This window comes from Zootoca vivipara, chromosome 2 (assembly GCF_965207765.1).
Source record: "Zootoca vivipara chromosome 2, rZooViv2.hap1.1, whole genome shotgun sequence".
NCBI lineage: Eukaryota > Metazoa > Chordata > Lepidosauria > Squamata > Lacertidae > Zootoca > Zootoca vivipara.
This window is the reverse complement of record NC_142584.1, coordinates 54,012,136-54,039,659: the sequence shown is the minus strand read 5'-3', so window position 1 is coordinate 54,039,659 and position 27,524 is coordinate 54,012,136. Positions and strand designations below refer to the sequence as shown.

The 27,524-nt window shown below is 40.5% G+C and overlaps 1 long non-coding RNA gene across 1 annotated transcript in view; it reads right to left on the bottom strand.

Moving 5' to 3' along the window:
- LOC118081529 (uncharacterized) overlaps positions 1–16,469 on the bottom strand; it is an 88,004-nt gene extending 71,535 nt beyond the window's left edge. The window contains exon 1 of the long non-coding RNA XR_004692084.3: positions 16,321–16,469. This is a non-coding gene — a long non-coding RNA (uncharacterized LOC118081529). The remainder of the gene's footprint in view (positions 1–16,320) is intronic.
- Positions 16,470–27,524: the final 11,055 nt, after the last annotated feature.

Genomic DNA, 27,524 nt, shown 5'->3' with positions numbered 1-27,524 from the left:
GGTTTACCTTCACTGGAATGGTCAATTAAAAAGGGAAAAGAAAAAGGTTCTTTTAATGTATGGAAACTGCAAACTGTATGAAAAGTACTGTCTAGAATGTAGTTTTCATATCTGCTGTTCCCCCTAAATTTGGTACTGGTAATACTATTTAGTATTCTGTTTGGAGCAACAGGCTTGCCTTCAATCCTCTCAGTTTGATGCAAACAAGTCCCAAGTATTTTGGCTTCTACGTCTTGGAGAAATGTGAGCCTTTAGGCTTTGCTGGAGCAGAAAAGCATAACAGCCAATGGTTGCCATTTAAGAATGCACAGATTCAACTTCATCCCTCTACAGAAGGAGCTCATCTCACACAAGTGCTCATTTCCTATCCTTATGGGAAGCAATTAGGTTTGTGTAGCAAAGTGATTTTCTTAATATAAAATTTTAAAAAACCCTCACAAAATTCTCCAGCACTACACTTGAAAAAAAGAAGAAGAGGTATAGCTGTTTCAAGGGCCCAATTCATTAGGTAGACGTAGTGAGGTGAGGTGAGAATATTCTCAAGAATGAGAATATTCTCAGCTAGAAAATTCTCTGGACAATATTCTCCACAAACTGTAAACTCTAATGTAAGAACCAGTTTTACAACCCACATTTAAAAAAATCTAGTAAATAATAAGTCAAGCTGTGATTTTGCCAGTGTAAGTAATGAATAGGCCTAATTATTTTTTTGATCCAGTTACATTACTGGGCATTGTGTCATTCACCATTGGCAGTTCTGAAATGTGAGCTACAGAAAAAAAATTATTTTTTGTTTTGTTTTAAAAATGCTATTCATTTAATTTGATGAACATTTGAATTTGTATGTATTTCAACTATATGTAATAGCCTTTTTTCTATTTTGGTGTGGCCTTATTCTTAGCAATTCTACACCCTTGGCCATAAAGTGTGATTTTATTTATTTTTTACAGAAAGTAGATTTAATGCATTAGACTCTTAAATTACCTGGGCCTAAACAATTATGTGTAACAGCATGTGAGGTGGCCTTAATTTAAACAGTTGACATTTCTATATTTTTATTTGGTGCCAGTAACTGGTTTTTGCAGTGCCATTCAATGGTACAAGGTGCCTTTCACCAGGGACTGACATACAGTACTGAAATACATTATCATATAATGATAATATATTTAATGTTAATGGCTTCTTTTTTATATGTACCCATATAGATTTGTTTATCAAGCTGTGTTTTAGTTACCAAAACAGTTATTAAGTGTTAGAGCTATTAGAAGCACAAAATAGCCTATTACTGAGTTTCCTTATACCAAATCTTAACATGACAATTACTGGTGCCATCACCTTAGAATGGTTTAACTTTAACTATAAAACATGTTTTCAAGTTTGGTGCAAAAAATCAAAGAATGTGAATCCACTGCATTGCCCCATTGAATAAAAGTATATGTACAGTTTTTGGTTGCCAACTGAACAAGTTTACCCATGAATAAACATGTATATTAACTAATTATATAATTTTCAATGCATTAAAAGTATATCATTTTCAATGCATTAAAATGAACATTCTCCTATTTTAAATGAAAATCTCTAATATTCTAATTAATTGAGAATATTCTGCAAAAGATTATTCTCGAGAATTTAATATGACTAGGTAGACATAGGTACGAATGCAGTTTGATGATTCCGGGGAATTATTGCTATTCCTCGTTGTTGGTATGTAAGAGTTATGAGGAACCACCTAACATGGATGAATAGAAGTGGAGCGAAACAATCCATAAATATTGCAATGAAGTGATGCATGCTGTACACTGTTAATGTCCCAGTGTGTGGCATACCTTCTTTAGATTCATTTGTGAATAAAAATTTATATTTATTTGAAAATATCCAAGATTATGGGTGGAATTCAAAGCAGTGCTAAGTCTTTTGTTCCATCAGTGCAATAACTTCTCCTTGTGTAGCAGAATGTCCTCCCCTCTCCTCATGCACCACCTTTGTCTCTGGAACAGATTTGGAAAGGGCAAGGTGGGAGAGTCTCATTGCACAAGAAGATAAAGATAAGATAGATAAATACTTTATTGTCCTTGTACATAGTACAACGAAATTGATTGCCATCCCATAAAAACAAAACAAAAACACAATTACAGCCACACACACACATACACACACACCCATCACAACTCCCCAAGATCATATTATTTAGTTACAGCACTTAAGATGGTTATAGCTCTTGGATAGAAACTGTTTTTTAATCTATTCGTTCTTGATTTAATTGTTCTGTATCTCTTGCCCGAAGGCAACGGTGAAAAAACAACTATATCCAGGATGAGATGGATCCTGTAAAATATTATTTGCTTTTTACGGCAACGGGATCTATATACAGTAGTTCTTCCAGAGATGGGAGAGGATGACCGATAATCTTTTGCGCTGTGGTTATGACCTTCTGGAGCTCTTTCCTATCCATGACTGTGCAGCTGGAAAACCAAGCACAGATGCAGTATGTAAGAATGCTCTCTATGGAGCCTCGGTAGAAGGACACCAGAAGTCTCTCACTCAGTTTGTTCTTTTTTAAAAGTCTGAGGAAATACATTCTCTGCTGGGCCTTCTTTACCAGAAGAAGTCATTGCACTGACCAGATGCAATAGCAGAACACCACCTTGATTAACCAAATAATTCCTTGCTTCTGACATAAATTTGTAATCTGAAATGGCCAAAGGTGGACTTGAACCCTGGGCCAGTCACTGCCTCTCAGCCTAACCTACCTTGCAGGATTGATGTGGGGATTAAATACGGTGGAGAAATATGTATGCTGCCTTGTGCTCCTTGGAGGAAAAGTTGGGACGTCCATGCACTACATAATTCTTTTCTTGTGCTTTACAGGTCACACCTCCACCCATTGCACACCACTCCCTTTATGCCTAGGGCTGGCCGATACAGTAGGGAGAGAGAAGAAGAGAGCAGTGGTTATCTTGAAAGAATGTAATCAACAGAAACAAGAAAAAGACAAGCAGATCTTAACCTTGTCTGAGGAAAAGCATATGTGGCCCTATCTGCACACCTTGAAACACTTGTCCATACATCATATGTTGACTTGGCAATGAAGTTTCCGCAGAGACATAATGAAGTTTGCCACTATAACCCCTTCTTCTTCTTGCATGGGCATAGCCAGGATTTTTGATAGGAGGGGCAGGACTTGGGTTAAGGGGGGGTGGGACTTTTGTTGGGGGGGCAGAACCGACGTAATTGGTTAGTTAGTTAGTTAAGTATTTCTATTGTTTTACTTGATTTGGGGGGGAGCTGCCCCTTGCCCCCCTTTGGCTACGCCCATGAGTCTATTCAACATTTTTCTTCTCTTCTATGAGCATTTCCTTCAAAGAACCACAAACAACTGGCTGCCACATGTTTCATGTAAGCATCTGCACCGATTTTCAAAAGCCTCTTACTGAGCCTGGCTTCTTTATCCAGGGTATCTCTGTTTGTGCTTGTTCTCTTTGAAAGCAAATTTACAGCTGAGCTGAAGAGACTGAGAACCATCTAGCTTAAGCGACACTTTCTATTTGTCAGTGTCTTATCCTCTTACCTTTTGTCAGTAGCCAGTAACCCTCTCAGCTTTAGCAGTGATCATTACACTGCGGTGTAAAGATAACAAATATCCATCTATTAAATGTTTGACAGAATAAGAAGTTTTTATATACCTAGTAGAGAAGAGTGTTTCCAGCATTAAGGGCGAGGAAAATGCTGATTACAGGATTTTTTTCATATATTGGGAAGCACAGCAATCATTTAGTCCTTGATTTAAATGTCATCTGCTTCCAGAAGTCAACCCAAAACATGAATGTGAGTCTATTAGCAAGGAGGAAACAGATAATCTCCCCTGTAAATTCAGGCACCGAGACCATTTTTACCACAAACCTGCACCTCATGAGCTATCTAGCATACCTCCCAAGTTGCTGTCAGAGAAATAAGGGACCGGGCTGGAAATAGCAGACCGGAAGTAGCGCTGCCGCCATTTTGGAACTGGGCGGAGCATGCTCAGAAGCGACTTTTGATGCTGCTTTGCCCAGTTCCAAAATGACCACCGGGCCAGAAGTCGCACTGCAGCCATTTTGGAACTGGGCAGAGCAGCATCAAAAGTCGCTTCTGAGCATGCTCCGCCCAGTTCCAAAATGGCTGTCACGCCAGAATAAACTGGGGGGGGGAATCCGTTTTTTCAGCTAGGAACAGCTGGAAAAACAGGGATTTCCCGGGGAAAACGGGAGACTTGGCAGCTATGTATCTAGGGAAGCATAGAAGTGGCACATACTTCTCATATGTGGATGGATGGTACAGGTGCTACATCATCAAGTGGTTTTAGGCCAACAGTGTCAAGAAAAAAGTCACCTGTATATCTACTTAGACAGAGGATCACATTGCTAGTCCCAGTTCATTGTCAGTTCTGCCTGTTTCACAACAGTGCTTGTGAATCTTACAGAAAAAGCCAAGAGATTTATTCTTCCCATAGGAGTTGTTCTGGCTCCAGTGACCTGCGGGTGTCTAAACTCCAATAGTAGTGCATGTAAATCATGTACTGGGTCATAATAAGCCTTCTTGAATATTCTAACAAATATGCCTCTCCACTTCTTTGTGACTGGAAGGCAATGTTGTTCCTTGGCTAAGGCAGCCCCATCCTCCGAGACTAAGGACAGATGGGTCATCCCGTTCTCCTTTGTCAATTTTGCATGCACTCATCTGTTCCATCCCGTTTTGTAAAAAAAAAAAGTACAGAAAATTTGCATTTAAATTGTGCACATTTTATATGCGTTCTTCTCCTAAAATTTGCATTTTGTATGCTTTTCAAAGCATTCTGCTCTAAAATATACATACTGTATATTTGTAACGATTAATTTTATTTAGTACTACTTATATCACATTCTATTTATATTTTAAAAAAACGAAAGAGGTGTATGATATAAAATTATATTTTAAAAAGGCAATCAAGCACCATGAAACCATGAAACTATTATAAATATATCATCCATTCTGGCAGCTGTGTATGCAGGCAACATTACTGGTGTGTTTTTTATGGAAAATGCTCTCTCTTGTTAAAATGATACTGCTGCATTTCAAAATTCACTGAAGTGCATAATCTGATTGATTTATGTATATGGGAATGCCACTAAGTTGAGGGCCAGCACATTAGGTCTGTTTGCTTTAAAAGTGGAAGGAAATGTTTTTTTTTCCCTGATACAGCTGTTGAAAAGCTGGCTAGGGATGACTAACAAAACAATCCAAAAGCCTTGTGCTGAATGGAGACATCCTTCTGCCCAGCCCTGCCAGCCTCTCACTGGCTACTAACTGCAGAGTAATGCCAGCATCACTCAACTGGTGTGGAGCTCCTCCTTCCTCCCCACTAATATGCAGACAGAAGTACTGCTGGGAGGTAACCAGTGGAATGCCCTCAAGCGGCCATTAAGCTGGGGAGCAGAGTTAGGATTGCTAAAATCTCAAGGAGCACCACACAGAGAGTTAAGAGAAACACCTTCCTGTCATACCCTCCAAGTATCCCTATTTTCCAGGGACAGTTCCAGAATTTCAGAAGCTGTTCCAGTTTTCGATTTGATCCCAGAATGTCCTAGTTTTTCCTTCCCTCCACACCTTAGAGAACAATAAAAAATGGTGGTAGGTGGAAAAACAGAGTCCTGCTTATCCTGAAAATAAAACACCTACACCAAGCATGCCTCAGTGTCCAGGCTTCTCCAGCCTTTGGTTACTGTTGGCAAAAACCATCCCTCCTGGCTCCTGTGGACAGCAAGAGAGTGGGCTACTGAGGCCACCTTCTCTCTCTTGCTGACATCCTCCTCTTACATTCTAAAGGGCACCTATGTCAGCTGGATCAGCCTACCATTCCCTCCCCCCACCATTGACCATGTCAATTGTCAATGAGGATGGGCAGAGACCCAATAAACAGCCCAGGAGCTGACCAGATGGAAGAAGCCTTCCCTCTGGTCAACTCCAAGCCCTGCTCCCTCCATGGCTAACTGGTAATTGGCCATCCAGCCAAAGAGAGAAACACAGGGTCTGCTATGTGGTAGGCAGGTGGTTCCACTGGCAGACCCCTTCCCAACATCTCCCTCTCATCTCTGCTCATCTCACAAGCCCAAGCAGCTTCCTACTCTGCTCGTGCAAAACAGGGAGCCTAGCTTGAAAGCAGAAAGTCAAGTGCAACAATCTGACCCCACACACAAAAATGCCATCCTCAGGACTTATAAAGCAAGACCCCATCATATTTCAGTGCCTAAACATTATGCAGCGATTAGGGCACCTGAAGGTTTTGAAGACTGCCTGCCCCTCCCAATTGCATTATAAAAAGTACCTTTTTTGTATCTAGTACAAATCCAGTATGACCCTTATTATTCCCAAGAGGACTTTTTCTTATTATGGAAAACACTCTGCATAACCCTTTGCCTTTGAATCTAAGATCTGTTGCAACATCTGTTTTAAGTACATTTGGCGGTAAGGGAGTTTTCAGTAAACAATGAAATGGAGTCACTTAAATGGTGTTGTTAGTGCTGTAACACTCAGCCGCTACATGCTGGCCCATCCAAACCAGAGTGTACCAAATTGGAAGAGTTCGTTTTTCCATGCAGGCTCGTTCCTAAAATTTGTCAGTATGGTAAACCTGGGTTGGAGAGGGATCATTTTATGCTGAGTGCATGTTTGGGTAGGGGACAAGAGTCAGTGATATATTAGTGGTATAATTAGAGATGGGAATGAGAGCAAAATACAGAAAGCAGCAGTTTCTCAAAGTCCATTAATCAACCAGATGCACCCACCTAGTCACATTCTAGAGTAGTTTGGAACATAAGAAAGTTTGCTTATTAGGCAGGTTTCCTCACGAGTCCCTAACCAACACCAACATCAAAAACAACAACATCAGGGCAGTCAGTCAGTTATGGCTACCCTGAAGTTTAGGGCATTGTCAAGGAATGCAACACAATTATTCTGGTTTATTCAACACTAGGATGCATCATTTCCTACAGATAACTGACCGAACAAAACAAAACAAACAAACAAAGGCTTGGATTCTATTCATTTTATTGCCTTTATATTCCACCTTTCTTCTATGACAGAACCCAAGGCAGTATGATCAGAGTTCCTAAGTGGTCCAGCCACCCCAGTCCAGGCACTGATCTGACCCAGACCTGCTTAGTTTCAGCAAAGTTGCTACATCATGCGCCTTCCACAACACACAATATTAGCAATGCGGTCATTTCACCGGAAGAGATTTTAAAGTGTCAGTGTAACAGAATGCTACATCAGATCCTGATCTGTCAAAAGCTGTGCATTTGCAGATTGCCACCTAACGCCTATGTGTCCAAAACTGTAATTTATCAATAACCAGAACTAGACTATAAGCACCCACCCTTACAAAATATCTAGGGCAGGCATCCCCAAACTACGGCCCTCCAGATGTTTTGGCCTACAACTCCCATGATCCCTAGCTAACAGGACCAGTGGTCAGGGATGATGGGAATTGTAGTCTAAAACATCTGGAGGGCCGAAGTTTGGAGATGCCTGATCTAGGGGGATGCTTGTAGTTTTAGGTTCCTAGACTTCAGTAGAGATAAGTAAGAGTGCATTGTTGTTGCTGCTAAATTTATATACCACTAACTGTCAAAATCAGCTTCTAAGCAGTTAACAAAATATAAAAATCAATTACACAGCATTGTTAAACATGCAATAAAAATACACCATGAAAATACACCATGCTTAAAATGCACAGTAAAACAATCCCATTAAAATAACACAATGAGTAAAAGAGGAGATCCAGCTCAAGAAATCAAGAGAATGCCTATGTATATATAGGCATGTCTTCAAAAGCTGTGGAACATCAGTATAGAAGGGGTCTCTGGTACATCAGCAAGGATGGAATTTCACAACACCAGAGCCACCAGCGACAATATGCTGACTACATGGTATGGAGCTATTCACAGCAAGCAACATCCTACTGGACTTAGGTAACAAGCTGAGAGGCATTTATTTTGATCACACATGGAGTTATGTCATATCCATTCAACCTCTCTCACAAATGAACCAAATGTCACCCTGAAAATCTGCTTGGCATACAGAAGGTCCCAGGTTCAATCCCCAGCATCTCCATGTAGGGTTGGGAATATCTCCTTTCTTAGACACTGTACAGTTGCCACTAGTCAGGGTAGGCAGTATTATGTTCCAGTGTCATATTCCATTGGATGAATAGATATGAAAATTGCTCTTAATTGCCTTGCAACCATGTCAAGTTGCAGTATTTGTGGGAATAAAGGAAGAAATTATCTTCGGGCTTCTGTGGTTCTTGTGCAAGATGAACATTTTGGAGTGGAGACACCCTAAACCATACGTTAATGGACTCCTCCCTTTGGTAGCTTACGTTCAAATACAATATTAAAAATATATATCAAGCGTATTTGCTTGCCAGCACAAAAGCTTTAAATCAAAGAGAATGCAGTTCACATTGTAACATTTCCTCATCCATTATATACAGCAGATGGTCCTCAGAGGCTCAGGGGGGTTTGCATGCGTGCATGCATTTTAAGATAAAGAGCCTGGCTACTTCCATATAATAACTTTCTTTAATGGCTTGTTTTCTCTAAAAAGCAAATATAACATTTGGATAATGAATGCTACGGATTCCAAACTCAGCAAAACTGGAACAAAATGAATACCACAGCATTCTCCTTTTTATTTTAAAAAAGGTGTTTTGAGAAATATTTTCTAACATAAAACTAATTGCAAATATGGCAAATCACATCTGTACTCAATTTTAATAGTATGCACCCCAATCCAGGAGCTTCATTTCACAGAAATAAGCTTTAGTCTTCCCCCTCTGCTGTACTACCTTCTCTGATATATTTGCACAATGTGCTTCCCTCCCCACTGTTGAATAATAGGTGCAAGTCGAAAGATATAAAGCGTGTCCACCATGCAGCTTCAGTGTATATTATCTCAGCCAAACACAAGAAGGCCCCTTTTCCCTGATCTAGAGACATTTCATTTTGTGTTTGTACCTCATTTTTCCTCCATAAGAAGATGAAGTCTAAAGGGACCAACAAGAATATACCAATGCAATGTCAAAAGCAACAAACCAAACAGGCCTGAAACTTACACTGAGTGCCCAGAGATGCGGGTGCGAGCTTTGGATCTGGCAGAATCAACACTTTTCCTGATCTACCCCAGACACATTCCCAGAATGCCTCTGTTGGAGGTTCGAATCATCATCAGAATGCTGATGGCATTGGCATGATGGTGGCAGAGCTTTCCACCACCTTGTTGAGGAGGCACTTGAAGGCAGACATTCCTCTCTTCCTGCAGAAAGGAGGATCCCGGTATCCTATGAGCCCACAGAATATAAGATTCCAGCCTAATTCAAGTTTTATTATTTTTCTTGATTTAGGGGAGTATATATGTGTTCGGGTGTTGGGTGTATGTGCCATGGAAGCTCAGTCAAGCACTTAAGTTCACCACAGAAGACATTTAGCAGAATTATATTCACTAGGCTAACACCAACATATACCACTATACATACACTTCATTTTTAAAAGCTAACTGATGCAGAAATGTGGAGAATCGGTGATGAGACCAGAAACACTGCAAGGAACCAAAAATGTCAGATTTGCCCACTGCTAGTCGTAGCTCAGGGCTTGCCCATCTTTTCCCACCCAAAACTAGGAAACTGGGGCTAACTGGGGAACAATACAGCTCCCCCATGAAGCATGTTGGGAGTAGAAGAGGAACGCACCAGAACAGCAAATGTTGAAGAGTCACTCTTATTATGGTTTATTCTATTCTTGCTTTTGTCTTCTCATTCACTAGTCTTTATCTCCACAGAGCAAAGCTTTTTCTTTATTTGTATGCAGTGTCTCAACACCCTCTCTCCCTCCTAAGAGACCTGCTGAACTACTAATTCTAATCGCACTGACTTATTTCTGTATCATCCTCTTCTATGACTCAGACTTCCCCTCCTGTCAGTCTGTCTGGCTCCTTTGCAAATGGGCTCCATGAGTGGCGGTTTCCCTGCCGAGTGCTCCTCGACTCCTGCATTTCAAATCTATACAAGTCAAGGCTACAGAGTGACTGAATTAAACATGCTTTGTTTGGGAAGGGATAGCTTTGGGATTTTGTTCATCTCACTGCTGTAAAGAGGAACCAGAGAAGCTGATTAAAAAAATGATTGCTTCATTGGTAAGCATTCTGATTCCTGCTTCTCTGACCTTTTTCTTTCCCAGCACTTACTTCTCAACAAAACTATGATTTTATTTGGCTAGTTGCCTTAGAGCAAATTCAGAGCAGCATGAGAAACTTTGCACTCTGAATCTCTATCCTTTACCTTACATTGGGGATAGCATCAAGGCTCAGCATCGCTGGCTGCCTCAACAAGGGTCCAACACCAACTCCTGGAACCTTGCTTCTCTTGTTTCTCTTCCTTGCTACCATGACCCTGTTGACTGGCCACTCTGAGCATGCAAGCAGTGAGAAGAGCAATGAGAAGTAGCCTCATAGGGAGCTGCCTTATACTGAGTCATACTGCTGGTCCATCTAGCTCAGTATTTACATTATCTGGTGGTGGCTCTCCAAAAATTTCAGACGGGTTTCTCTCCGAATCCTACATGCAGATGCTGAGGATTGAACTTGGGAACTTTCACAGATGATCTGCCACTGAGCTACAGCATTTCTCCTCTCCCTTCCTTGTCTGGTTCCACTGGGAGATGATGATTCAAATTACGCCCAGAGGCAGAGGGCAAGTGAATTACCAGTGGCAAGGAGGTGGTAGACCCATTTAGGGAAAGGTGCCCCCTCAAGGGACATCTTGCTCAAGCCCTCTCCTCAAAGCTGAAATCAGCACTGATTTGCTTAGAAGTACGTATATGAGCAAAAGCTCCATAATATTGAGCTTCATCTCCCTGAGATATAGCTTCTGGCACTAATCCTGAGAAAAATATTTGCCCTGAAGTCCCAAAGTGACAAGTTAGTCATTACTAACTTACAATTTTAATGGGCCTCAAACAGCTCTTGACTTTATCAGAATTAAGGTATTGGTGTACAGAGTGGTATACTTATAACAAAGCATACATCAAAAACGCTTCTTCTTTTCCCCCACCCTGACCTTCTAGCAGGAGGAAACGAAAATGTTATGTGTCCTATAGATTTAAATCTAGACTTTTCTATTCATGGTGCAAAGGCATCAAGGCTGATTTCAAATGGCAGGATGTATTAATCAGTAGACAATTACAGGCGAATATTACGGCCTTAGAATCCAAAATTCATAGTCCCTTATGGTATGGGTGGCATTCCCAGGAATGTTGTGGGTGTGTCTGTTGTTTCCCTGGTGGATTTGAATTTTCTTGTTATGTGCTATTCCCCTCCCTTCCTGGGCTGAGCATACACTGGATTTGCTGGAACACAGGCCCAGCAAAATGAAAAGATAGGATTGCTTATCTAGATATATAAGCAATGGGGAAATGCCAACTGGAGAAACTGCATGGATTTTAGCTGACTTAAATACAGAGGCTTCCCATATTTTCTTCCCAAGTCCTTAACTCCCTGCAACCCCTGCTCAAATTATCAATGCCTTTTACTACCTCCGCTTGCTATTCAGAGTTAAGAATACTGAAAGATACTGCTAGGTGCTTATTCTTCTAAGTCTGATAAATATAAAATGAAGGCTTCTCCTCCTCCTCCCCCCCCCTTCCCTGATGCCCACAGAGTTGCTCCTGAGCAAAACACCTTAGCTCTGCTGCCACTCTAGTGTTACACAGCTTCCCTTTGGCTCTAAATGCCTGTTATGAGAGGGTAAATATCCATTTTAGCAGCAGATCTTGGAGCACCATTATTCCCTTCCTGTCTGTCTCATTGATTTTAGTCAGACTGGCTGCACCGTTATTGTTTGCTCACCTTGTACTATTATAAAATTGGGCTCTTATCGCTTCCCTACCCTTTTCAAATGCAGCCTTATTCCTTTCCCATAGGTGATAATGCGCTAAGAGCAGCAAATTGATCCAACTTGATAATGCATTGTCCCCATGAATTTTTATAGTGAAGCAGGTTATAAAGGCTCGATGAGCCAGAGTTCAAACCTTTGCAAAGCTGGCTCGGGGAGTCAGAAGAAAAGACAACAACTGGACATCTCACAAATCTGCTAGGAACAAAAAGCTATTATTTAAAACAGTGACGTTTGTCAGAACTTTGATGAACTGAAGAACAATAAAAATCATTCCATCTGTGAGCAGCATCAGTCAGACCTATAATTTAGTTACGTAGCTACATTTTTTTAAGGGTTGATTTTATCTGTGTTGTAATAATGATGGTTTTGTGTACAGCTGGAGTTTTTAACTGGTTTGTGGATTTTATCGTTTTATTTGTATGCAGCTTGAAGAGTTCGTTGATCAAGCAGTTTATGGTCTTCTAAATAATGAAATGGGGACCCAGGTGGCGCTGTGGGTTAAACCACAGAGCCTAGGGCTTGCTGATCAGAAGGTCGGCAGTTCGAATCCCTGCGACGGGGTGAGCTCCCGTTGCTTGGTCCCAGCTCCTGCCAACCAAGCTGTTCGAAAACACGTCAAAGTGCAAGTAGATAAATAGGTACCACTCCAAGCGGGAAGGTAAACAGCGTTTCCATGTGCTGCTCTGGTTCGCCAGAAGTGGCTTTGTCATGCTGGCCACATGACCTGGAAGCTGTACGCTGGGTCCCTCGGCCAATAATGTGAGATGAGCGCCGCAACCCCAGAGTTGGTCACGACTGGACCTAATGGTCAGGGGTCCCTTTAAATAATGAAACAATTACAGGGGGAAAGCCCGCTGTAAACTATTATCTAGTTCCCCCATCCAGGTCTCAGTGGTACAAACCACATCGGTTAAAATACACCCAATAGATGGATGTGTAAGCTTAGTTTTATGAACTATGGAATGTAAGAGAATTCAAGTAGTTTAACACTCACACAGCTCTCTGGCAGCCAAGTATCTATGTTTGCAACAAGTTCCCATTTACCATGCATGTTCATCAATATTAGATCAGCCCCATTACATTCAGTGGAACAACTTACAAGTACATTTCTTAGTCTTACAAGACTGGCAAGGACAAAGGTATCACTATAGGTATTTATTTATTTAGTGAGAAATCTGTTATATACCTCTGATGTTAAGTTTTTTCCTGTTACATTTGAGGTTGAGGTGCCTAGCATGCTACAAATAATCCAAAGATTTTATATGAAAATATTTGGGTATTTGTACGATACTCAGCAACTTGTCTGTTTTTCTGTTAGAATATCAGTAGGTGGTAGCATATTGATGGTACTGTGTCACTGTGAACAAACAGCACTTCAAAAAGATATACTGAATGTATTTCTCCTTAAGGGAAATGTAAGACAATCTTCCATTTTCACAACACTTTTCAGCAAGTACAGCTTCACTTTGGGGACATAGTCTTGATCATATCGAAGCATTCTACCCCATGCTGTTCCCTGACAGGTATGTGTATGCTTATGAATTCATCTTCAATTCTGGCATTGTAAAACAGACAGCGAATGTTAGCATAGCAACATCCATCTAATGAAAACTTCCTTTACATGCTGTAGAACTGCACAACTGGAGAGAGAGAGAGAGAGAGAGAGAGAGAGAGAGAGAGAGAGAGAGAGAGAGAGAGAGAGAGAGAGAGAGAGAGAGAGAGAGAGAGGAACGTTTGGAACTAATGAACAAGCACAGCAGCTGGTTACGTGGAAAAAGCTATTAGTTAAGTATCCACAATGTTTCCTTGCTAAAAGGAAACATGAACTATGAGTGCTGTAGCTGAATGAACCTCTGCTGATCATACAGCCGCGGAGAGGGAAAGAAGAGATGCAAAGGTGATGCACAGCTCTGCAAAGAAAAACCTTATTCCTGTGCTCCAAAATGAAATCCATTGTTGCTTCCTCACTGCAGGTCAGCTGCTCTGAGTGACACTGCTGCATGACAGCCACTGCAGAGCATGAGGAACAGTGCAAGGTACTTGGCAAACAAGGAGGTGGAAGAGAGAGGGGAAACAATAAATTTTCTATCACATCTTGGCTGTGGGAGGATTCAACTAAGTTGTTGCGTGCACAGAATGAAGTCTGCTCGAGCAACAGGATTTTCTTCTCTCCTCCTATGCACCCTAAATCTGCTCTGGAGGATTGGGGGGAACCCCCATAACAGGTTTAGAGTGTGCACAGGGGGAGGCGGCCAAAAGTCTTGTTGCATGAGCAGACCTCATTCCATCCACTTAATGCTGAATTCCACTCCATTTACCCAGATTGGTATACAGTAATTTGTGTTATGAAGATAATAACACGAGCCTACTGCAGAGGGATGTTGTAAAGATCACTGAGGTAATGTGCCCAAAATGTTTGGAGCACCCAAAATGTGTTTCATATAGAATTCCAACATTTGCTATTGTTTATAAGATCTGTATTATTTTGCTTCAACTTTTCTGAGACCTATTTGAACTGTGTTGATTATACAAATGGCAAACTTTTTTAAAAAAAATCTATAACCAAGGGAAAAATCTTTGGCTGTGGATGGTATGATTAGATTGTTGTTGTTTAGTTATTTAGTCATGTCTGACTCTCCATGCGCCCATGGACCAGAGCACGCCAGGCACTCCTGTCTTCCACTGCCTCCTGCAGTTTGGTCAAACTCATGTTGGTAGCTTCGAGAACACTGTCCAACCATCTCGTCCTCTGATTAGATAGACAGGGCCAATCTCCCTCACCATGCATTTTACATGCTCATCCCTGGATGAACATGTAATTTTTTCCTGTTATGACCAAATATTCCTTTCTAGCAAATGCATAAGTTGATATAAGACTACAGTAGGTGTTGGTGAAGCAAAAGGTTACAGGAACTGTGAGCAACCAAGCAAGCTGTGATCACAGCTTATAATTATAAACCATGACAACAAACACAAAGATGCTCATCGCTCTGTAATTACTTATTGTTTGAAGAAATTCTGTCCTTATAGAAGTCTAAGGAAGCCAGGCACATCAATCAAAAGTATTTCTTTTAATATAAATGATTTTCTTATTCATTCCCAAAATTTAAGAAATAAAAGACCTACTTCTTTATCCTACTGTGCTCTGAAGTCCTGTCAGATAAGAAGCAATTGCACCAGTGATCCTGCTTGGAAAGAGAGGCAAGGGGAGGAATCCAAGCCTGGTGCACACAGCTCTCTCAAAACAACAGTAAGAGCTGTTTGACAGTGGAATTTGCTACCAAGGAGTGTGGTGGAGTCTCCTTCTTTGGAGGTCTTTAAGCAGAGGCTTGACAGGCATATGTCAGGAATGCTTTGATGGTGTTTCCTGCTTGGCAGGGGGTTGGACTGGATGGCCCTTGTGGTCTCTTCCAACTCTATGATTCTATGATTCTAACAGATCAGCACTGTCACTGGTTGCCAGGTGGAGCTGTATTGGAACTGAACAAGGCTGAAGAAACTTACAGCCAGTATCCAAACGCATATGAAAATCCCCATTCAAATGTAGATACACTGATTTCTACATGCTTACCCTCCCTGGCTAGAACCACATTCACACCACACATTTAAAGGACTACGGTATTATGCTACTCTGAACAATCACGGGAGCTTTAGCTTGTTAGAGATGCTAAGAGTTGTTAGGAGTCCCCTATTTCCCTCACAGAGCTACAATTTCCAAAGTGGTTTAACAATCAAGCCCTCATCACAGGGAACTCTGGGAAATGATTTTTAAACAAACATTGCAATTAATCAGTGACACTATTCCCAGAAGATCTATCTTACAGCCAGAACAAACTAAATTACTGTCATATTGTAGTTAACAGCAATGTTTTTTGAAATCTCACTACAAAATCACTGCGATTTTCTGGGAAGTCTACCACGATGGACTCAATACAGCAAACTATGTCGCCTTTGTTCTGTAGTCTCTTATCCATACACCTCTGTCTACTTAGTCCCCACAGAATCAGCAGTTCTTATAATCTAATCCCCTGACTCAAGCATCTTTACATACACAGTGGGCAAGATGCTAAAATAAATAAATGGCCGAATTAGCACACTGGCTTATAAATGGGCTACTCTCCACCTGTTAGTGATTTTAACTGCCAAGACTCACTTGAAGTCAGAAATTGATATATATTTTCAGTTCAGGAAATATCTGAACGCTGTGCCAACTATAATTAAGATCTTTGTTAACTGTACACTCTCAGCTTCTTCTTTTTTAAAAAATAAATCATTTTAATTGAGTTTTCAAACGCAAAGTAAACATACCATCAAATGCACAGAAAGCAATATTTACATGAAATACTTTAGCATACTTTCCTCTCTCTTTTTTTGCTCCAACAGATGAAAAATGTTCCTTCCCTCCTGCATATACACTTTGTTGTATGACCTGCCTGCAGTCTCAAAATGCGTCCTGCCACAACAATCCATAGGTCTCTGGAGGATTCCAACTGCTCTGTTCTCTGTTACAAACGTAATAAAGTTATACCAAGTCTCTTCAAATTCTTCAGTGTTTGCTTATCCTTTAGGCCTTTTCTACTTCCACTGACAGCTTCTCCAAAAGTGTTATGTTCCAGACTTCCTGTCTCCACAACTCTAATGAAAGAATGAAAATAACAGAACACCACTAGAAATCACATACAGTTCCCAAGTTAAAACAGTACAACGCATCATCAGAGATCTAACCTCTCCTAGACAATGACAGTTCTCTTTCTCAAGCTCTGGGAGGAAGACCTTACGTTGCCTACAGACAGCCACCCAATCTTATAGAACTCCTCACCCCACAATAATGCAACCACCAGACTTAACATGGACACTGGTACGAGAGCCTGCAATAAACCCAGATGCCAACTTTGCTGTCACATACACCCAGACAACACCATTACTGGCCCCAACAATATCAAACATACCATCTCATTTAATTGCTCATCCTCTAACATTGTGTATGCTATCAAATCCCAACAGTGCCCTTCAGCTCTCTATATTGTACAAACAGGCCAAACCCTATGCCAAAGGATAAATAGACATAAATCTGACATCAGGAATCACAAGACAGAGAAACCAGTAGGAGAACACTTCAATCACCCAGGACATTCTCTACAAGATCTTAAAGTAGCTGTCTTATTCCAAAAGAATTTCAGAAACAGACTGGAAAGAGAAGTTGCTGAATTCCAACTTATTACCAGACTTAAAACCATGGAGAGACCTGGTCTGAATAGAGACATTGGATTCTTATCTCATTATACATGATAAAACTATTTTTAGCCTTCTCACCCCTTGCTTTTTCCTGTAAGACCAATTGCAGACATTAACAGTCGTCAACAGGTTTACCACACCTATCAGCCAATCACCCATTCCCACCAACCTTCTGAGTAATACCCCTCCCCACTCTCTCACTATATATAAGGGTCTGGTGACTTCTGTTTCAGTGTATCTGAAGAAGTGTGCATGCACATGAAAGCTCATACCAATGACAAACTTAGTTGGTCCCTAAGGTACTACTGGAAGGAATTTTTTTATTTTGTTTCGACTATGTCAGACCAACATGGCTACCTATCTGTAAGTAGAAGGAATGAAAGATTTCCTCACCTTCACTGCTACCATAAAAACACATTTGATCCTGTGCTGTACTCTCCCCTTATATAAATGCCTTAATTTGAGGTCCTTTCCTTTAAAAAAAAATATACATTAGATATTGGAAACCAAACAGATCCCGGCTATCTCACCTCCCACCACTATGTGCTTATTCGGATTGTAAAATGCTTTGTAGTTCCATAAGCAAGATTCCTCTTCAACAGAAGCACTAAACTCTGTGAAAGGTGTATATTCAATTAACAATAAGCTTCTCAGGTTAACATGTTGCTTTAAGAGCTTTTTATGTTCACGCAAGCTCCAAAATGCTGGAAAATTGTAGCTTTTAATGACCATGTGCATAACAGATGCATTATTTGAAAATAGGGATATGGTGTGATATTTTAACATTGAGTTTGGGCTTGTTTTGTAATCCTGAAGCAAATCCTGTACTATAGGTTAATATTGCCCTACAGTGAAGAATGAGTAAAAGAGCTGAGAGAGAGTATCTCACTTTTAAGTACCTTTTGAGTGTTATTACAGTTTGAGAAGGGAGTGGTAGTTTCACATCTGGAGAGCCACAGATTCCAAATCCCAGTGATAAACCATACTTTTTTGTTAAGTGCAAACCATTCCACTAAATCACAAGTAATAAGCTTCCCATGTGCAGAAAGAGAAGTCATGTTTTAATTCAAACTGTATTATAGAAATTCTAAGTTGTCTCTCACCTGGAGACATCCTGAGGTATAATTAGAGGGTGTGATATTCTACATTATTTCCAAAAAGATGAAACATAAATTATATGTGTGTTTCATAAATCCTAGGCTAAGAGGACTATTAGACTCAAATCCCTAAGCAGCAATAGTTAATTGAATAGGCACCATAGGCTTATGACTAATTAAGCTGAAACTTTCCAGTTCACCATTCACATGACACATTTTGCTTGAAAACACAATTTTTCAGATAACCTTTGGTTCTTAATGAAGGTAAAGTAGTCAGTAAGGGAATACCTTTCAACTGATTTTTGTATGTTAATTTTCTCGGAAGTACCTTGTTTAAAAGGTCTGTTCTTGCAAGATGATGGAGTGATTTTGAAGGATACTTGTCTGTGCTGCTATGAGGTCTACTGCAGAAATCTCTCGGTGTGTGTGTTGTATCTTGGACAATAACAAATTGGAAGCTAGTTTAATTAATATAATGTCCTGCTTTATCTCATGGGTTCAGAGAAGTTTACAGCAATTTTTCAAATCTGTCTCCAAGGGGCTCATGATTTAAGGAAATAAGGATTGTGCTAGAGGGGGGCAAAGATTAACAGGTATTTAGAAAGATGTACTGGGGAAAAACCACCATCAAGTGTTAACTAAAATGTTAGGCACTTAACACTTGATGGTGGTTTTTCCCCCAGTTGTTGTTGTTTAGTTGTTTAGTTGTGTCCGACTCTTCATGACCCCATGGACCAGAGCACGCCAGGCACTCCTATCTTCCACTGCCTCCACAGTTTGGTCCAATTCATGCTAGTAGCTTGGAGAACACTGTCCAACCATCTCGTCCTCTGTCGTCCCCTTCTCCTTGTGCCCTCCATCTTTCCCAACATCAGGGTCTTTTCCAGAGAGTCTTCTATTCTCATGAGGTGGCCAAAGTATTGGAGTCTCAGCTTCACATCTCTCTAAATACCTGTTACTGTAGCACATGGATGGGCAAGGCTGTCAATGGCTTTTAGTCATTGACTATATTCTGTCTCCACTGTTGGAGGCAGTTAGCCTCTGAACACCAGTTGCTAGGAATCAAGTGGGGAAAGGGCTGCTGTGATCAGACCCTGCTTGCTGGCTTCCCATAGGCATCTGCTTGGCCACTGTCAGAACAGGATGTTGGATTAGATGGGCCAATGGACTGATCCAGCAAGCTCTTCCTTTGTTCTTACTTGGTTGGCCACTTTGAAAACAGGATGGTGGACTAGATAGGCCCTTGGGCTGGTTCAGCAGCATTCTGCTCAAGTTATTCATCATGTGATCTGAAGTAGTTCAGAAGGCTTCTAAGAAAACCTGCATGGAGTATCTGGGGGCGTGGCTTTCAGTAATCTTTTTTCCCTAGCAGAAATTCCTGCTTTTTCCCATTCTCCATTACGATTCATACTTTTGTGCTACCTAGATCATCCCTTACATGATCTAGCCACACAGGAAATGAAAACAGTATTCACTTTCAATATGAAAAAGATATGATAGGAGAGAATCTTCAGCAATACAAATGAAAGAGCAGACGTCCTTTCCCGTAATCTGACAGGTGTTAAGTTTGAGCTGTTTTTCAATGGGCAAACCAATGGTTCAAAAGCCTGTCAGATTACTGCAAATCCCTTTCCAGACATACCATATAAGGTGATTAAAAGATGCTGGAAAAGACATGAACATTATATCGCACTTTTATAATCCCGTGGCTTTACAATGTGCCCCAAAATTCTAAATTCAGTCCAATGTTCCCACGTTATGCTGCTCCTATGCGTGTTCAGCAGTTTTGTATGCATGCTTATTTGTACAGCTCAACTAATGTGTAAACAGACTGGACACTCATTGAAAGCTATATGTGAATAACTGTGCAAGTGTACAGCTCAATTATTTATGTACACAGGTACAGAGATTACACACATTGAATGTAACCTGCAAGGCACCCCTATTTATTTCAGTGCTCAAGTATGCTTATGTCTATGTTGAATGGCAGTGCTGTTGCTCATGAGGTTAAATTGGTGTGAGTGTATCTACAGGAAACAGCCAAAAATGTAAACTAGTAGTGCAATCCAATGTATGTCTGCTCTGAAGTAAATTCCCTATTGCATTTGATGAGATTTATTTTCAAGTAAGCGTAGCTAGGGTTGCTGCTTAAATCCAATATCTGAAATATATGTAAATCAATGGCTTTTTCGCTATGTTGCTGATCAGGGTTTATAACCAACCATTTGGGAATGTACACTGTAGACTTTGCCTTCACTTCCAATAGTAGATGTAGAAAACAGTTTCCTTTGCTTGTAATTTGCACTTCTTGTATTTTAATCAAAGTAGTGAAAGAGCTTCGCCTTTATTTTGCTTTCATTGAAGCACTATTTAAAATAAAACCAAAAAGTTAATGAAAATTGAAGAAGGCTGGGATCCACAAAGCTGAGTGAGTGCACAGGGACAAAAAATACTCCCATTGAAGCAAATAGGTTGGGGTTGCAATTCTGTGCATACATATTGAGATGTAATTTTCCATTTATCTAGTAGAATTTTCCTTACAAATAACTGTTCAGGTTTTTAGGTCAGAATGCCTTAAAATTAATTGAATATTTTGTGCACTTTCCCCTAAACCTCAAAAAATGCCCCCAAACCCATCCTTAACTATCAATAGTCAGTATTTGATTCTGATTTGCTATCACTATTTTTCTTGATAACTTCAATCCTGAGAATGATAACCATGTTGTCGCCATTGGAGGTCACAATAATCTTTCATTCCTTGTGATACAGAAAATGTAACAGAAGCTCTGTGTGTGTGTGTGTGTGTGTGTGTGTGTGTGTGTGTGTGTGCACTTTCAGAATGATTTTTTTTTGTCTAGAAACTGTGCTTGCCAGGAGGTTTGTACGGTCATGGGAGGGGTAACAGGTAAGAGTGGAAAATCTAGTTTGCTATGGGGAAAGAACTTAATAGAACAAATCTATACTCCACTTTCCACCCATCCAGCAGAAAGACCCATCTCATCTTCTGTGCAATCAAGCATTGCAGTTGTTTATAGGGACGAATAGGACTGTCGTGTTATAAGGATGTTCCTTGATTTTAGTTTGATTGGTGTTAGAAATTTAATTCTATGTCATTGGTTTTATTTATATTATGGTGATGATTTAATTATACTCTATACTGCTCTAAGCTTCCAAAGGGCGGAATAGCCTTTCTGATTGAACTCAACGTTACTTCTGAGTACACATGATAGATTTTCACTGTGGGAACCCAGATTTATTACCTGAGGTAAATGTGCATCTGGAAATCAAGGGGGTACAGGTACTGGGGGTTAGACCAGAAAAACATCTCATTGGGAAAATCTTACACGTCCTCTCTTCCAATCCCATGGATCTATCTGCTCAAAATGTCTCTGATGGAGGTGAAGAAACTGGCAAAACAATAACAGGCTTTATTTGTAGAATGTTTTACCCAGGGAAGAACACCTGGCACCATCAGTTTTTGCTTTTCAGTATCAAGCTAAAACATTTCTCTTACCCAGGACTTTTATTGAAAGGGTAGTGGTTTACATTTTCTGGCCTTTTAGTTCTCATCTTTTGCAGGGGAGGGTTATAAACATTCCTTGGTGAGCATGTGTTTTATGTGTTTTATGGTTTTTGTGTTTTATGGTTGTTTTATAAAGAGTTTTAATGCCTTATGCCATAAGTCACTTTGGGGCACTCTTGTGTGTGTCACAAGCAACAAATTAATATAAAAAATATAAATATAAATTCTGCAGTTAACCACTGGCGAATGGTGATCCTTCAGTATGCCTTAGGGAACAAATAAACTTGTGTCCTTTCCATAGTTGCCACACCTCATTAAATAATCAACAGAGGTGACAGAGCTGTTGGAATTTTGCACAGCTACTCTTAAACATAGAATGGGTGGATTAGATTAGACTAGCTAAATTCTGTTTGTGTTGATGTATAGATATTAAATTCTTTTTCACTATCCCACCTGCACTCCCATAGCAGTGTTGCAAGGGCATTTGATAGGGTTGAGTGGCTACAGAGTTTATGATCAGAATAATCTGTCACTTCACAAAAGAGAATGCATTCATTATCAAGGTTAATTGGGTTCCTAATTGCTACCAGTTCAAGCATCTGTGATCAGTTAATTCTGTTCTTTTATATTTTTATTTTTAGAAGACACTAAACAGAAGTATCCTGAAAGACTGGGCATAAGGTACTAGGTGGGCAGGAAGGAACGTGCCCCTAGCTTGAATTAAAGAGCGCAGGGAGTAAAAATTTCACTGAATGCTTTTGTTTGTTTTACAATGATCATATATATATCACTATCTACCTCACAGTAACGTGAGCTTTCCAGATAAATTAGACCTGAGAGTTGAAATGAAAGCCCTGTTGAGATGCTCTTGGAAAACAATGCATTAATTTCAGTGTAAAAGTATACTGATAGCAATGCTTGACTTACTCTTATAGTTGTTATATTTTAATGCAAAATAGGGAAGGAAGGAGGTAGAAAAATCCCCACAGGACAGATCTGAGCTGCAGTTCTATATATACGTATCTCGAAGTAAGCCCCAGGCATGCATAAAATCGTGCTGTTTCTCTGATTCACTGTACACATTCAGTCCAAACCTGTGCAGAATTAAGTGCACCTAAACCCATTGCTCTCATGAATTTAAGTGAGCCTAACTGTGTACCTTGTTGCATTAGGTGACATCCAGTGTTAGTCACACTCAGAGTAGAGGGTCTGTTCTGAGTATTACTTAGTTGGGTAACACCCATTATACTTATCAAGGGCATATGATTGCCTGAAACTCTTTGTAGAGTTGATAACAAGCCCATGTTTGCCTTCGCATAATGTGTAAAATGGCCTAACATCTTAAATGTGGGATTTATTTAAGGCAAAGAAATGATACAGAATTTGCACCGCCAGTATGGTATTGCAAACAACATGTTTGTAGGAGACAAAAATAAATGTTGGCGCTATTACAGGGCCTAATAATGTCATCTCCAACAGCCAGAATTAATTCACCGGGACATCTTCCAAGGTGATACAGGACTTAATCTTCCAACAGTGTCATTCTGCATTCTACACATAGCTGTCAACCCTCCTTTTTTGTGGGAAACTCCCTTATTTGAAGACACAGCTGTCAACCTTCCCTCTTTTTTTTGGAAATTCCCTTATTCCAGCGCCGTTTCCCACTGCTATCCTGGATTGTTAGATATACAGTACCCTAGACTGTCCCCGGGACAGGTGAGGCTGCTGATCCCTTATTTTCAGGTGCCACAAGATTCTTTGTTGTTTCCACTGCAACAAACTAACAAGTCTGTCTTTCTGAGAATAATAGATTTTATTACTTTTCTGCATCACACTGCCAAGTATGTGAATCCCCACAAAGAAAGGTTACTAAATATGGAAGCCCACTCTAAGTAGAATGTTCAGTCTTTATTTTGTTAACGAGGAATGAATTTTGGCCTTAATCTGTTTTTCCAGAGTATCACAGACTAATTTGATGAGATTTCTGTACATGTAGCGCAAACTGAAATTAAAGCCTGTGCATGCTTACTCAGAAACAAGTTATGGCGAGTTCAATGGGGATTACTCCCAGGTTAATGTGCATATGATTGCAAGTTCATTTATGCTAGTTTTAGACATGATTAGCAATAGCTAGCCAACATAAAAGAATGATTTGCTAATTCGGAAAAATTAAGCTCTTTTAAAAGTCATATTAACATTTATCCTGTGTGCAATCTACTCATGGACAGCACAGAAAGCAAGAATGCCAATAAAAGTTTTCAAAAATTTAGTATAATAAGTTAAATGTTGGTATTATGTTAAAAGGTTGCACTTAGTGACAGAGGGAAATTTCAGAACAATTTAATAAAACTATTTTCAATGTTAGTTTATATAAATGGAATTCATAAATCTATTTTGGAAGAAAAACTGACTGGAAAAAATCACTTCAACAGCTGTTGCTTTTAGTGGTACTTAAATAAATCTACTATGTATTTTGAAAAGTGGCTTGTTTGTCTGTTTGTTCTCTATACATTCAGACACCTCTTGAGATATCATCACCAAATTTGGCATGGGGGTTTCTGAGGTGGGGGTGTTTGGGTGCCAGGCACCATTTTGAATCAAGGAGACAGACAGAAAGACCAGTCCAACCAAGATTATGTACCTAAATTATGTACCCCTAGGTTATTGAATACCTGCTTAATTGTGATATTTTTAAAAAGTCCCAAAGATGCACTCACTCCCAATATAGGAGATACATTTTAGCACAACTATCAATGAGGACACTATTTCCATTTTAGGGTAGGCATTGAAATATGGGACACATATGGGTACACGATGCTGAAATGTAATTTCAAAGTCTAAATTATGGAAGACAGCTGCTGGATAGATACTAATGTCATAAAGAACAGATTTATCATTTTATAAATGCCTGCTTCACTGTGTCCATTGCCAAGTCTCACAATACTATCTGAAAGCCACAAATCAAATTGCTTGGACATCCTATGGAAGCATCTCTTTTAAAGCTGCTGATTTTACTTCTCTGTAGTAGCTTTTTACTCTGGCCCTGCCTTGCATACAAGAGATTCCAGGATAGGCCAAGGGAGCTAAAATCTGAGTGCAGAACAACTTCCTCCTGCTTATATTCTTATACAGGGTGAGTCTTTTAAAAGAGGCCCCATGGAACATGTGTACTCTGTATCCACGGGGCCTCTTTTAAAGGACTCATCCTGTAGTTGTGGCTCTAGATGAGAGGTGGGGGATCTTTTTCAGTCCAAGAGCCACATTCTAAGCTCCAGTGATGGATGTGACCAGAGGCAAAATGGCAGGCTATGTATGTGTGTGTCAAGTTCAAGTTCCACTAGAGTGAAAAGATTCTACACACATACATACACATGCAGCTCTCCATCCAGGCAAGAAGGAAGCATTATCTCAGCTCAAGGACAAATTCTGACCAGACAAAAAACATTCAAGAAGGATGTAGCCTGAAGATAGCCTGGGAAGAGTCCCAAGAGTTGGGGATGGAGCTGTGTTTACCTGCCAGACCTAAAAGTCCCCACTCCTGCCCTAGCTCCATATATTTAGGAATTCACATTCCATTTCTACAAGTCAGGAAATTTCACAGACCTCCCACATCTGCAAATGTTAACTTCAGTAAGTGACTTCTGGTTCAGCATATATGGCATATAAGTAAGAAAGCCTAGGAGCCCCTAGCAAACAAGTGAAAGTCTTCTTTCTCTGTCACACACAAATATGGGTGATATCTAAGGGTGGTGTCCTATGAATGCATCCCATTAATGGGATTAGTGCAAGGATTTCTGCTCACTCAATGTACTTTCTCCCCTGTCCTTCCCCTATGCCAGGGGTCAGCAAGGCTTACCGGGCATGGGCCAGATCACTCCACGCATCTGCGCATGTCCGTGGCACTGGAAATTGCTTCTGCACATGCCCAGACGCCGAAAATCACGCCTGCGCAGAAGTGATTTTCAGCGTCCCGCCTCCAGCCTGACTGAGATAACATTCTGGTGGGGGCGGGACTGTTCCCAGTTTAAAAGGAGCGAGCAGCAGTTTTGTCAGTTGAGGAGGGGGGGAGGGAGTAGATAGATGTGAAGAAGAAAGTTGAGAGGCCAGGATAGTGGGAATCTAGATGAGGTTCAGGAAGGCTCGATGTTAAGGGTTTGGCAGAGATTACCTACAACCAAAATGCTTCTTATAAACACATGAAACGTTAAATAAATAACTATGTTCTAAGGTTAATAAAATTCTTCTCTTTTGTGCCAAGAAGTACCGTCATTATTTTTCCAGCAAGGTATCAGGACTCACAGAAGTGGTAACTCATTAGAGGACAAAACTTACCTCAGGAAAAGAGGCAAAAGTTTGTGTCTTAGAGTAACACTGAGGAGGCTTAGAAAGGTAACCTGGGGTGTCAGCAAGTTGCCAGCATGGAAAGGGGCAAACTTTTGCAGTAGGGGGAATCAGGCCGAGAGGGACCCTTTACTGGTGACAGGAGGTTATTCTATCAAACAGCCTAGAGTTTTTCTTTGATACCAGGCCACGTGAGCTGGAAGGAGAGTCTCTTTACTTATAAACTCCCAAGAATAAAGTGGTTGATTTGGGAGGCGGCGGGAGAAGAGTGTGTGTGGCTTCACACAGAAGCGATTTCTGGAGCCATGGAAGAGAGTCCCCACACCGCACTGTACCGGTTTAGCGCAGCGTGCAGGGACTCGCTGAGCAGGCAGCTCAGTTCAGGGGCGGCTCGGGGGCCAGTTAAACTGCCTCTGTGGGCCACTTCAAGCCCATAGGCCTTAGGTTGCCTACCCCTGCTCTATGTGCACCCCACACCTCCAGGCAGATTTTAGGGGGCTCTCATTGCACAACAGAAGTCTTTGCGCTGACCAAAAATGGTACTTAATGCTACTTTGGGCACAACATTTAACAGCTGTGTACAACTAGTCTGCTTTGTGCAGATACAAACTTGTTGGTTGCTGTATGTCTAATACGTCAAACAGAAAGGTCAAATCTCTGCAGGGCCATCTTTATTGTCCCTTAGCACAAACAACAACATTGGAAGGATTATCAATGTACAGAAAACTTCTACAGAATTTTGGATGGTAGTGTGATGCCTTTCTTTCCCTTTTTCTTTTGCTAGGATGGAAGTAAAACACCCTACTATGAAAGTGCACGTGTGTGGATATCATTAGGTGTATAAACCATAGCTGCCAAGTTATCCCTTTTTTTAAGGGAAATTCTATTATGCTGAATAGGCTTCCTCGCGAGAAAAGGGAAAACTTGGCAGCTATGGTATAAACGTTACAAATTAACTGAGATACCTAGGACCTAGGACCCTTTGACTTAATTACTAGCATTTCCATATGAGTTTAATCGAATTGGGTACCTCAAACATTCTGTGTATCTAACTTTCTTTGGCACTTTCAAGAACCCAAAGGCTAATGAAACCCACATTCTGGCTGTTAGTATTTTAGTCATCATGAATAAAAGTGAGGCCAATAGGGTTAATTTAAATCTAGCTACATAGTAGTATGCTGATAAAGCAAGCCTTTTATTTGAGACCTATAAGCTACCAAACTATTTACCTACCCAAAGTCTATAGCCTGGGGGGAAATACTGTACATGGCTCCCAAGGATGGAAGAACACCAAAAGAGGATTTGGCAGCAAAGGTTTATTTCATGTAAAATGTAAGAGGATATATTGGAAGTTTCACAATGC